Source organism: Macaca mulatta, chromosome 3 (genome assembly GCF_049350105.2).
Source record: "Macaca mulatta isolate MMU2019108-1 chromosome 3, T2T-MMU8v2.0, whole genome shotgun sequence".
NCBI classification, from domain to species: domain Eukaryota; kingdom Metazoa; phylum Chordata; class Mammalia; order Primates; family Cercopithecidae; genus Macaca; species Macaca mulatta.
In genome coordinates, this window is record NC_133408.1 from 177,751,504 (window position 1) to 177,765,396 (window position 13,893).

Genomic DNA, 13,893 nt, shown 5'->3' on the forward strand with positions numbered 1-13,893 from the left:
AGGTCAGGAGTTTGAGTCCAGCCTGGCCAACATAGTGAAACCCCGTCTCTACTAAATATACAAAAAAAGAAATAGCTGGGCGTGGTGGCAGCTGCCTGTAATCCCAGCTACTAGGGAGGCTGAGGCAGGAGAATGGCGAGAACCCGGGAGGTGGAGCTTGCAGCGAGCCGAGATCGCGCCACTGCACTCCAGCCTGGGCGACAGAGCGAGACTCAGTCTCAAAAAAAATAAAAAATAAAAAAATAAAGAAGCAAAGTGAACAGCAGAGAGAAGGCCCCTGCAGGCTAGGTCCCTAAAGAGTCAGAACAGTGAAATTCACTGACATCACAAACACGGGACATGGCATTTCATCAGGACAGAATGCAGGGAAGCTACAGGACTTGGGTATGTCCTAATAGTCATGATTGTCTATGAGAACAAGAGAGAGGATCAGGGAGAGAGGTGTCTGAGTACAAATACATTTCAAACTGGAAGGTCCTTAGGAGTATTTAAGGCCACTTGCCAACTGCCTGTATCACGATTACCAGGGAAATTTGGGTTAGTCATTTCATAATGAAATATTTTAAGCATTCAGAAAGATTATACATATTATGAACAATTATGTAGTCATTCCTTTAAAAAAAAAAACAACAAAAAACTGGGCAGGGCTAGGTGGCTCATGCCTGTAATCTCAGTACTTTGGGAGGCTGAGGCAAGAGGATCACTTGAGCCCAGGAATTTGAAACCAGCCTGGGCAACATAATGAGACACAGTCTTTACAAAAAAATACAAAAATTAGCCAGGCATGGTGGTGCATGCCTGTAGTCCTCACTACTTGAGAGGGTGAGGCAGGAAGATTCCTTGAGACCAGTAGGTCAAGACTGTAGTGAACCATGATTGTACCACTGCACTCCAGCCCAGGCGATGGAGTGAGAACCTGTCTTTAAAGAAAAGGCCAGGCATGGTGGCTCACGCCTGTAATCCCAGTACATTGGGAGGCCGAGACGGGCGGATTGCGAGGTCAGGAGATTGAGACCATCCTGGCTAACATGGTGAAACCCCATCTCTGCTAAAAATACAAAAAATTAGCTGGGTGTGGTGGCAGGCGCCTGTAGTCCCCTGATACTCAGGAGGCTGAGGCAGGAGAATGGCGTGAACCCGGGAGGCGGAGCTTGCAGTGAGGCAAGATCACACCACTGCACTCCAGCCTGGGTGACAGAGCAAGACTCCGTCTCAAAAAAAAAAAATTGGCCAGGCTTGCTTGGTGGCTCCTGCCGGTAATCCCAGCACTTTGGGAGGCCAAGGAAGGCGGATCACCTGAGGTCAGGAGTTTGAGGCTGGCCTGGCCAACATGGTGAAACTCCATCTCTACTAAAAATACAAAAATTAGCCGGTGGTGCACACCTATAGTCCGAGCTACTCAGGAGGCTGAGGCAGGAGAATCACTTGAACCTAGAAGGCAGAGGTTGCAGTGAGCCGAGATCACACCACTGCACTCCAGCCTAGGTAACAGAGTGAGACTCTGTCTTAAAAATAAATAAATACAATTTTTAAAAATTTAAATACAAAATTTAAAAATCTTATTTTTACATGTTTGCTGCTGTAATCTTTTTTTTGCTTTTTCTTTTTCTCAAAAAATAAAACATGAAGGACTGTTAAAGCTCCCATTATTCCCTTCATCGTTCTCAAAGTTAACCATTAGCCAGACTTAGTGTTTATCTTTCCCATCCAGGTCTTTATCCTTTTACTACATATGCATGTATCTGTTATACATAGGCTTCTTTAAAACATTAAGTAAATGGTACCATATCTCATATATCCTCTGCAATTTTCTTTTATTGAAAAAAATTTTTTAGATTTATTTATGTCTATACATGTAGCCCTATTTCATTGATTTAAACATCTGAATTCTACTCCATTGTATTTATCCATTTCCTCTTGAGGAACTCTTACATTTTCTTTACTATATGTAATATTGTAAAAAATATTCCTTAACATGAAAGGAACTTTCAAAAACACAAAAGTTTTGCTTTCAGAATGTGGTGTAAAGGCATAAATAAATAAAAACATACAAATTTGATGAGCCACCCTCATAGACTTTGACTTAGTAGGTTAAAAACATCTATATTAAAACTACCACCTAGGCCAGGTGCGGTGGCTTACACCTGTAATTCCCACACTTTGGGAGGTAGAGGTAGGCAAATGGCTTGAGCCTAGGAGTTCAAGGTCAGCCTGGACAACATGGCAAGACCCCATCTCTACAAAAAATAACAACAACAACAAAACTCACAACACCAGTCCTTCTATGGTCACCTCAGTTTCTCAATCACTGGCTCCTTTTCCACTCAACACTCCTCTCCCTACACCACTTTACAGTTAAGTCCCTAGAAGCTTACAAAGATCCCAGAAGTTCAAATATGCCCAAGGTAAGAGGAAGATTCAAGGATTTTGCAGCTACTGTGTGTTAAACTTCAGATAGACACTGGAGATACAAAATAATAAATAAGAAACTAGAAAATGCCCATGCCCTACCAGAGTTTACCACTTAGGTCAATGCTCAAAGTTTTATGTGCAGGTGAATTACCTGGGGCTCCTAAGCCATCGCTTCTGATTCACAGGTCTAAGCAGGCCCAAGATTCTGCATTTTTAATCAGCTCCCAGGTAAAGCTGTGACTCCACAGACCACACTCTGGGCAGCAAGGCGCAGAGCAGTGGCAAGGCTAAGATTAGAACCAGACTTCCTGATTATACAACAATCTAAGTCAGCATTTGATTGCCTAACTAGCTCCCCAAGGACAAATTTCCTGGTTGCCTGATGGTGACTACTCTGCAACTGTTTGACAGAGATCCTTTCAAGACAAAACTAAGTTAACAAAAAGAGAAATAAATAACCGAATGCAACATGCAAATGCAAGAGGTAAACCCACAGTCCCTGTATTTCCAAGCTACAGTTTTGTTCCCTGAACTACAAGGTCAAGTCCCGATCTGCTGTGCTGGCCACTAAAGCTCTGGAATCCCATTCTATCCCGAGGCAAGGCTCTCTTTGATTGGCCAGGCTTTCCCATGGAAGTTGCCCAGGTTGGCCCGCTCTGCTGACACTCTGTTTTCTTTCTTCTGAGCAGCACTAATGAATGTTTTCATGAACATCCCCTGGATAACCAATAATAAATGTTCTCTAACTCTGCTAACTTTCCCTGAACTCCCCCCACTTTGGATTTTGCAGTAATTCTCATATTACAAACCATTTAGCCCTAATGATAGACAGTTTTGAAGCGTTCGCAGTTGTTATCAAGTGTATCATAACCTCCCCTCTGGAAAAGGATCCTCCTCAGAAGCCTAACTATGCCTAAACACCCACCCACACCCAGGAATTTAGCAAAGTGGTGAGCTCTCAGTAGGCTCAGGGAGATCCTTGTGATGGAAAAGAAACCAGTTCCAACCACATGCTATGACTCAGCCCAGCAAATTAGCTCCAGCTGGGTCTCCTTAGCAGTGGTGGGCTCCAAGACTCAACAGACAGGTCAACATCCCATTGCTGGTGCCAGGATCAGGCCAGAGTGGGCCCGTCTTTAATGCCAGCCAGTTGGAGAGGGGCCTTATGGTCCTGAAGGCCAAAAACCAGAGAGAGGAGCAAAGTGAGCCTCAAAGAGGAAGCCTTTCTGGATCCTGCAAACGCTTTAGCAAAGTACTACTCATGTGAACCCAAGGGTTATGGGATTTTAGTTTAATTCCTTCAAAACGCAATGGCATAACAACATTTTACCATTCTGTCTAATATTTGAATCAAACCTTATGGGTTTACAAAGTAATTTCATAGCCTTTTCCTCACTCAATACTCATGACAATCCTGTAAATTGGCTTTTAGTCCATTGTCCAAGATCTCTGTCCCCTACTGAGAGACCTTGAACTAGGGTACTCTTATTTCAAATTCACTGAATTTTTTCCTTCTTGTTTATCCTAGGAAAGAGGTATTTGAGCCTCACAATCCAACTGTATGGAGAGGTTGTAACAAGTGTAAAACCATCATGGTGATGATCATGGATGATGATGTTGACAGGATTAGGTGCTAGACTTGTCTGATGGACTAAGTACTTGACATATTAGATTTTCAGAAAATGAGCTGGGTGTTTTCCTAATATAAGGTAAACATGTCCCCATTTACAGATGAGAAAACTGGGGCTCAGGATACTTAGCTATTTTGCCCTGAGATGCACAGCTGATGAAAGGTGAAACTGACATTCCATCCCATGTTCAGCCAGTTCCAAATCCCAGGCACTTTCTACTATAGCATGCTGCCTCATTTGCATCAGCCTCTAAAGCTAGATAAAGAGAGGCTCGCAGACGGTCATCCACTATGAACACACGGTCTCCTGCACTAAACCTGTAGAAACATGCCAAGAGTTTGTTAGAAGGACAGGCTCCTGGTATCACTTGCTGTGATACATCAGCAATAAGGATGGAGATAGTTATTCGGACTTAAAGGATATTTCTGCCAAAGGGTTCAGGTAACATCACAGAATCTCAGAGTTGAAAGAAATCTCCTAAAAGGATCGAACCCCTGCCTCACAACATAAATGTTCTTCACCCAGTTCAGAGAATATACATGGCAACTTCCCTTAAAAATTGTGTCAAGTTTTATCTGCCCCATTTGTGTCAGGTTTTATCTCCCCATTATCTAAAGAGTCTGCATTAAACATCCTCCAACTATCCCAGAAAGTTTTGTCTCCCTTTATTCTTATAAACACAACACCTTCATTCCATTCCTAATGGTCAGTGTATGGCATTGTGGCAATAGAGCTTTGGAGTCAGTCAGCCCTGAATTTGAACCCTGGCTGTGCAAGCCTGAGCAAGATATTTCCATACTCCAAACCTTGGTTTATGAAGTTAACAATAATGCCGGTAAAGTGAAGTTGACAATAGTTCCGGCCTTGTGTCATGAGAATTAAACTAAATAATGCATGTAATACACCTAACACTCCACTGCATAGCAATCTTTAAAAAAGCTCCTTTGAAAAACTAGCATAATTAAAACAATAAAATGTTGGCATTTTCTACTTGTACACCAGCTTCTTGCATTGTTCTTCCTAGAATATGCTTTCATTTTCATCTTTACCAATCAGTAAACTACCTAAGACAGAACAAATGTACTTCTTTTAGAAAGTCATCCCTAGACAGATACACCTTGAATTGATCTTTCATTTCGCTAAACAAGTAAAGTCCTTTAAGTATCTCTTAATTTGACACATTTTTTCCTTTTCTTTGATGTTCCTTTCATTGCCAAGTTACTTAAATATCTTATCAGTAGGCCTTCCAAACTCTATGGTCCAGATATAAACCGTTTACCCACCCCTCTCTCTGGACCTAGCCCAGATCAGAGATCATAGATCGTAGATAGTTGCTGCATTCAACAACTATCTCATTTGGATCTACTATCATTCTATAACATCTTAACGAAATAGAAGATAAATCCAAATTAGGGCTAGATCTCCCAACAGTTAAAAATAAGTGTCTTCAAACATTTAAAATGTATATCCAAATTTGAAAATCAGATAAATTAGGAGAAATTTTTACCCTTACAAGAATTACTTATTTTATAAAAAATTACCTTGGCTCTGAAGCATTTACGCTTTGAGTTTTCGGGTCACTAATGAACTGCCAAAGTAGCTTGCAAGGATGGAGTGGTTTATGATCTGGGTCACCTCCTGCTGCTAACAACTGCCCTAAGATCTGAGGTCACGAGGGTGAGGAAAGGGGAACAAGGTGGGAGGAAAAGGAAGGATTCATGATTCTTTAGTTCAAATAACTGGCTACGTAAAGCTACCAACCTGTCTTCCATACAGCACTCTCCACTGAGGTTCACCCACTCAACAAATACAGTGGGAGCATGGGCAGAAAGATGAATAAAGGTCTTATAAAGAGAGAATTGTCCCAAGCTGCAAAATGAGTTATCCAGAATGTATGTTCCAGAGAACTTGTAGAGCGTGTTCTAAAGCAGTTTTGCCATCCCATAGTCAGCCCAACAGGCCTCTTCTGTGCACAGGCTAACAGAACAGCGCTGCACCGGACCAGTTAGGGACAGGAGTTCTAGTCCCAGCCTTGCACTTCCCTGGTGGTCACTCTGCCTCTTCTAGATTCAGTTTCCTTATCTGTAAACCTCTGTGTGTGTGTGTGTGTGTGTGTGAGTGTGTGAGTGTATGGGTACTGGGGTTTTAAACCTGCTCAGTAGTTTGTCATCTTTTCTCACTTTTTTTAAATTTCTTGGACCCTTTTGGGAATCTAATGAATGCTCCTGCCTGAGAATCTAATGTTCCTTTTGGGAATCTAATGACAGTCCTGCCTGAGAAATGCTCACAGTCACATACACACAAACACAGCCCAGTATTTCAGGAGGTTGACCTGCCCCTGAAGTCTGTCTGCAGACAGCAGGGGGATTCCATGGATCCCGGGTTAAACCCTGCCAGCAGCGAAAGCAGTAATAACAGAGGGATATTTATAGGTCATTGCTAACAACCTATTCAGCTCTACTACCCTATCATTTTCTAAAATGTTGCAGGCAACATAAAATGGAGCTACAAAGGTTTTTCAACTTGGGAAAAGGAGGACGGAGAACACCCTCTTTCTGCCTCACGGGTTTGTTTAGATTTGCCCCTGTAACACCTGCCCAGGGGCAGTGAAGCAGGTAGGCACGGCAGGTAATAGGATTCAGAAAGCAGAAGCTGGGCTGGCAGCAAGAGGCCCAAGGCCTGCCTGGGCTCCGTCTGAGCTCCCCAAGCATGCAATTCCCAGCCCTGCCCCCTGGGAAACAGGGATGCTTTGCAGCCAGTCTCTGGCTGAAAAGACAGTTCTCAGGCAGGCAGAAGAAGCCTTGTACTTAAAAATCGTGGCTAGGAGCCTTGCCTAGAGCACAGAATGCCTCCCAAAGACTGGAGCCATAGAAGTAGTGAGTGTGGCGGGAGCAAGCTGACCCTCTCCATAAATGATTCAGAGGACACACCTCAAATTCACATTAGAAACCAAGGCCCCCTTGCAGCAAAACACAGTTTGACTGTATTGCTCAGGCAGGGAGGAGCTGCCCTGGGCTCCTGGCATCCCCTAGGCCACCCTCCCTCCTCCCCTTGCAGGGAGAGAAGGGAACTGCCTTCAAAACCAGTGCACCATAGACCTGAGTGGCTCTCACACAAGTACCCTGCACACAACACACAGAAAAGGGCCAGATGCCAACCAGGAGTAAAAAGGTGACCTTGTCAAAGTCCCAAGAAAAAAAATGGCTCACAAGTCAAACCCCACGACAGTAAAATTTCAAGGATACCCAATTCTTTTCTAGTAGAAAAATGTAGGCATATTACATTATTTCTTTAAATTTTAAAAAATGGGGGCTGAGTTTGGAACTCTTTATTACACCAGAGGTTTGGAGGTTTGTGGCAGGGGTTATTTTAGGGAGGGTTGTTTTGTTCTGAAGTGATATTTCCTTTACCAAAATTTCACTAGCAGTAACAAAAGCTGTGTTAAATTTAAAGGGCCTTATTACAATAAGTAAATAAATAAATAAACACCTTGCTTGGTAGTATCCAGATGAATAAATGGAGTATGTGAAACAGATTAAGCAATAAAGGCATTGAGAGATGATATTTAAAGGAAACCTATTATAAATCCATTGGTAGGGTATATTGGTATACCATTGGTAGGGTATATTCGATATTTTGTAAAAGGAGTCATCCTGGGAGAAGAAGGAATAAATAAGTGGACCACAGATGATTTTTAGGGCAGTGAAACTCTGACACGGACATTATAATGGTGGAGACACGTTTTTATACATTTGTTCAAATCTACAGAATGTACATGAGAGTGAACCCTAATGTGAACTATGGACTTTGAGTGATAACAATGTGTCAATGTATCTACCATCATGTCTACCAATATGATGGTAGATGCTGACAATGGGGAGGCTATGAATGCGTGGGGCAGAGGGCATATGGGAAATCTTTGTACCTTCTGCTCGATTTTGCTCTGAACCTCAAACTGCTCTCAGAAATGGGAGTTTGTTTTTTTGGGGACAGAGGATCACTCTGTTGCCTAGGCGGGGGATGCAGCAGTGTGATCTCGACTCACTGCCACCTCTGCCTACCGGGTTCAAGCGATTATCTTGCCTCAGCCTTCTGAGTAGCTGGGATTACAGGAGTGCGCCACCACACCCAGCTAATTTTGGTATTTTTAGTAGAGACAGGGTTTCACCATGTTGGTCAGGCTGGTCTCGAACTCCTGACCTTGTGATCTGCCCGCCTCGGCATCCCAAAGTACTGGGATTACAGGCATGAGCCACCGTGCCCGGCCAGAAATGGTTTATTTTTTAAAACTCATTCCTGATGTATATGTTATGTAAAAATGAATTTTTACATATGATATTTGCTTCAAGGGTCATGCACCACACTAATTCCTTTTAAACTACATAGTTGTTCATCATTAAAACAAGTAATGATCCACTTTCCCAAATGCATGCCAATCCTGAATGGCCTATAGCAGTTATTAGAATTTGATATGGAAAAAAAAATCCACTGTTTCATTTTAAGAGCATCTGCCCACAATACAAATAAATCAGTTAATGAGATGAAGGCAGAAATATCCCATAGGTGGCTCCTGATAACCAAGGAGAGCTGCAAGATTCAGAATTAGCTAGCACACAAAAATTCAATCTGCTTCCTTCTTGGCTTATTTACACATATAGCCGCAAATGCCCCCAAAATGCACTTCTTCATTCTTTCTGAACCCAAACTAGCCTCTAGCCTGGTAGGACCTGTCCTTCCAAGGCCCAAGAGTATCCAACAAGTACCAACACGAATAAAAATACTGCGAAGAAAATATAATAATAATGGCACCTTCCATGTTCAATGCATAGTATTTACATACAACAAAACACTTGCACACTGTGACTGTATGTGATCCTCACAAGATGGAGAATTATCCCGAGGGTGGAGACAGTGGGGCAGCCTGGAGTAGGGCAGGACTCCTTTTTGCTCTCCCCTTCCCAGGCACGTTCAGCATAGTCCCTGCTGTCTCCCAATCACTAACACAGAGAACTCGGAGCTCAGATTTCTAATTGTTCCCCAAAAATGCTTTTTAAATTGTAACTTGGGCCTGAGAAAAGGGCAGTCTCCTCATGTTAATGGAGGAAACCCTCAGGATCCTTTTAGAGCACGCAGAGCTGTTCCAGAAATACCCGTATCAGGTGGAGAAGTCCTCTGATTTGCTTCAAGAAACTCAAACCATCCCTGAGTCCTCTTGCCCCTTCCTTCTGCCACAACAGACAGCTGAATCTCACCAACAAGTGAAAGACCATCAAAGCCATGATCAAGCCAACTGTTCAAGGCTGAGGCAGTACAGAACCTGTGATTCTGTTCTCATCATCTGTGGTGGGGAAGCCACGGAGACTGGGATGCTGAGAGCAGCTGCCATCAGGACCACCAATTCTTCCCTCCCCCTTTTCCCCACTTCTATCCCTGAGTCTAGACTCTACACCGCACTCTTGGACGGGAGTGCTGGAGGCCCAGCAGGGCTTTTTGCCTGGTCTATCCCACATGCCAAGGCCAAAAAATATTTGCTTTTAACCCTCCCACACTTAAGAGCCTCCCACATAACTCAATCTATGTCCAAATTCCCCACAGTGAGAGTTTTTTGTTTTTTGTTTTTTTTTGAGACGGAGTCTCGCTCTGTCACCCAGGCTGGAGTGCTGTGGCCGGATCTCAGCTCACTGCAAGCTCCGCCTCCCGGGTTCCCGCCATTCTCCTGCCTCAGCCTCCCGAGAAGCCGGGACTACAGGCGCCCGCCACCTCGCCCGGCTAGTTTTTGGTATTTTTTAGTAGAGACGGGGTTTCACCGTGTTAGCCAGGATGGTCTCGATCTCCTGACCTCGTGATCCGCCCGTCTCGGCCTCCCAAAGTGCTGGGATTACAGGCTTGAGCCACCTCACCCGGCGTGAGAGTTAAAGTAGACTTAAATTTCTTACTACCCAGTTAAATTCTCTAGATACTCTTCCTAATTGATGTTCTATTCCTTGTTGATATCCCTCCTTCTGTCCCTTATCCTTTAATTTGCAGTTTTCAACCCTTTTACATGCTCATTATATAAGGAAATTTGGAGGGTTTTTTGGTCAGACTGTTCTAATGAGGTTCTTGCCCTCTCTGTAGTCATAAGCTTCTCCTCTCTGGTATCTTCCACTCTCTTAAACAGAAGCCATCCCCATTCCCTCTCCCACAGTATACACCTTCCATCTGCAACAATTCAGTCTTTACCTCGCCAGGGAACACCCAGGGCATCCCCTCATATCCTTCAGTGAAGGCACAAGCTAAGGTATTTACTATTCCTACGCTCTTGCGTCCTACCCTAAAATAATACAATCTGGTACTTTGCCATTCATTCCAGAAAAACTTTGGTTTACAGCAGGCTCCGAATCACAGACTTATGAAGCTTGAGACAACACTGGATATCATCTGGCCTGACCTGGTCACTCTAATTTGAGAAAACTGAGGTCCAAAATGGCACATGAAATCAAAGAGTTGAGAATTGAAGTCTACACTACAGACTCTCTAACAAGAGAAACGGTGACCACACATAAAGATCCCCAAATGGGTGACTGAAAAGGCTTCCACAGACAACCCCCACCGAATTCTCTGAACAGAACGTGCATGTTGCAATGGAACAATTCCAACTCCAAGTCAAGATCCAATGCCAAAAACATCAGGTATGAAGCACTAACGGGGTGATGAAGTTTGTGGGAAAAAATGAACGGTATGCATACTTCCTAGAAACCTATGCTTTATTTATGAGCCAAATATGTCATAAGCATTACTGAGATAATCTCATCCCTAGAGGACCACACTGGGGTAAAGGGAAAGTGCCTGAGAGGTACAAAGTACTATCTGTGTTGCTTAAATTCTCAGGCATGACTCTGCCAGGACGTACCCCTCTACCACAAGATAAGAGCTAAGGGAATCCCGCAGGTCAGCAAATGGGAGACCAGGAAGGTTCTGGCTTCTAGCCACTTTGGCTCCTGCTCTGTGAGACCTCACATGTATGCCCCACCTCTCTGGAATGACACGTGTTGAAACATACCAGGGGATCTTAGCCTTTGGAGCCCTTGTGTTATGCACTGGACTCATGAGACAGAAGGCATATAGTCTACATCAACTCTGTAGATCCTAGCAGGAACCTTGGGTCAAATCACTCACGCTCTCTACACCACTAGAAAATGAGAAATCCAATCTGCCTTCCAAACCTGTAGTGAAGATAAAAATGAATTCATCGATACAAGTCTAATCCAGATACAAGATGGTGCTATATTATGGTAAGTGAAAACTGGCCAAGAAAACCATGTGCAGGCTATGAACACGAAAGTGACTTCCCAGACATCCACAGAGTTATTTCTTATCTCCATCGTGGCCAGCCAGTTAGCAACAGCAGTTATTGGGAGCGCAGCAGCCAATGGCTGTCTGCTTCTGCATGTTCCTTCCTCTCAAGAACCTCAATCAGCTGAGGCAATGAACCCTCTTCTATCTCTAAGTGCTACCAGAATCCAAGAGCTTTAAGGCCTGCTCAGGACAGACTATCTTGGAGCAGTGGGAAGTAAAGGGCTCCGGTTGGCTCTCTGTTATCCCACATTGCTAGCCCCAGCCAGGTTATTCATTCCAACCACATTTCTAGAAACCAGACAGATCAGAAAGGAAAGCTCCATTATTTTAAATGAAGAACCTGACGTTAAGGTACACTAAACCACTACCCCAAAGAAGCCGAGTTTGATGTTTCTCTATTCATTTAGAAGAGTTACTTTCACATAAGAGCTTAATAAATGTTAGCTGTTTTGTTGTTGTTTGTATTACATGCCTCGCTAAAACCGGGACAAAATTCTTAAGCATTTCTCTGACTTATCAGTCTATTAACACCATAAAAAATGATGAGGGTCATAAAACACCATTTTTCTTTAGTGAACTCAGTAGATTCTAGTTTGCCCATTTGCTTACCAGGGGGCTCATTTTCAGTTCATCAATTCATAACTGATCGATCTTCCTTTCCCGTTTTTTGAAAACTAGGCCCATATCTCCAGTCTCAAAGCATCTCTCTCATTCCCTGCAATTTCTCCACAGATCACCAGCCACACTGTGCTCACATCCATATGCTTCTTTAGCGCCTTTTCATCTTAACCAGCAATTATAATTTTTAGGCAAACCTCTCATTCAAACTTTTATGAAGGAACTGTTTAAAGCTGAACTGCACTATCAAGTTCCTGCTTTGGTGGCACTGCTGAAAATCAGACGAATATTTTCAGGTTCTCAAATCTTTCTCCGGAAGTGGGGTCCAGGTTCTCCTAAAAGTGTCCCTCTAAATCCTTCTGCCCTCAGGCGGATCTCCCCCGTCACTGAGCCACAGACCTGTCATACCTTTTGGAATAGAAAGGAACCATTCTCAATGAATAGGGAAACATCAAACTCTGCTTCTTTGCGGGTAGTGGTAGTGGTTTAGTGTACCTTAACTTCAGGTTCTTTACTGAAAACAATGGAGCTTCAATTCTTCAACTTGGTAGAGTCGAAGAATTTCTAAGAAGGGGGGGAAAAAAACCCACGACGCCATAATATTCTCTTTCTAAGAAAGACCATAAATAGAATCTAGTGATCTCAGCAGGTTATTATGAGAACAAGCAAACAGAGATAGTCTGCAGTCCTGCTGGAAAACACATGCAACCACCATATGTTAAAAGTTATTCCCAGTTTGAATATTTTTCTCCCAAAAGACGAGGTAGAGCAATGCTTCTGAATATTTTTTCATGACTGAACAATGGTGGATACCTGCTTATTGGATCATGAATAGGACACATTTGCCTTCTAGTCACAAAAGATCATTTTCTGTTACCTATAAAGCCAATGGTATCAGAAAGTACACAAGGTTTGAATGTAATAATGATGCAATGCCTCAGGCTGGGGGGCAGTGGGGAGATATTCTAGAAAGAAAGTCAGCACAGCTTCATTAAGAAGTAAGAAGTCAAAGGGGTAGTTGCTGGCATAGCAGAAAGAATGCCTTGTTTGGAATCAAAACGCTTGGGTTTTAGACCTAGCTCTGTCACTACTTGGTTCTGTGACCTCGGACAAGTCACTGAATCCCTCTGGGTCTCTTATTTCTTAGGAAATAAAATAAGAGGTGGGACCAGGCGGTCTCCCAGACCCCTGCAGCTCTGGTATTCTGAGACCATCTATGATGTAGGTAGCTTCTGCTTCCCCTCACACCTAAAGGAGTAAAACAGCCTGAAAATAAATCTTAAGCCTGAGTCAATGTTCCCTGCAACTCCCCCTCTCTGGCCTTTTCTGAGACTCCTTTTGGCAAAGAATGGGTTCCCTTGAGGATGGCTGAGCTAACAGCTGGGCAGTACTGGATGATTTCCGCCCTTTCAACAGCTGGTCTCTGAGACAAACAACCAGACAGGCTTTATCAGAAAAAATGACTCAACTTGTGGAGACCAAGCATAGATGGAGAGCAGTATCAGACTTAAAACTACAGCACTACTTTCCCCTGAACCAAACCTCTTTCCCTCTACCAATATCTTCTAGCCTCAGTTATGCAGAACCTCCATGAGAAATGGGGGAGGGAAATGGCACTAGACAATTTCTGGGAAGCCTAGAAAAAAAATTCAGGGCCATAGTTTCATGTTTTCTGCCCCATTCCTCAGAAGAAACTAACAATTTCTGAAGTGGTTAGAGATGTTCAACCAGGGCCATGTTGATATTGTCGATAGGATGATTCTTCATTGATCAAGATTTTCCTGCACATTCCAGGGCCCCTGGGCACACAGTGCTAGTAACATCCCCCTTCCCATTGTGATAACAACCAAAACTGCCACCATATTATTTCCAAAAGTCAAAAAAGGAGCTTTCA

At 43.4% G+C, this 13,893-nt stretch overlaps 1 protein-coding gene across 2 annotated transcripts in view; it reads right to left on the bottom strand.

Moving 5' to 3' along the window:
- CREB3L2 (cAMP responsive element binding protein 3 like 2) overlaps nucleotides 1–13,893 on the bottom strand; it is a 128,264-nt gene that overhangs the window by 55,093 nt on the left and 59,278 nt on the right. Inside the window, exon 1 of one of the 2 annotated variants that reach the window (XM_077997474.1) lies at nucleotides 2,564–2,714. The exons of the other annotated variant lie outside the window; for it this stretch is intronic. The gene's annotated coding sequence lies outside the window, so the exon portion shown is untranslated. Of the gene's footprint in view, nucleotides 1–2,563; nucleotides 2,715–13,893 lie in introns of those variants that run through there. 2 annotated transcript variants of the gene reach the window in all.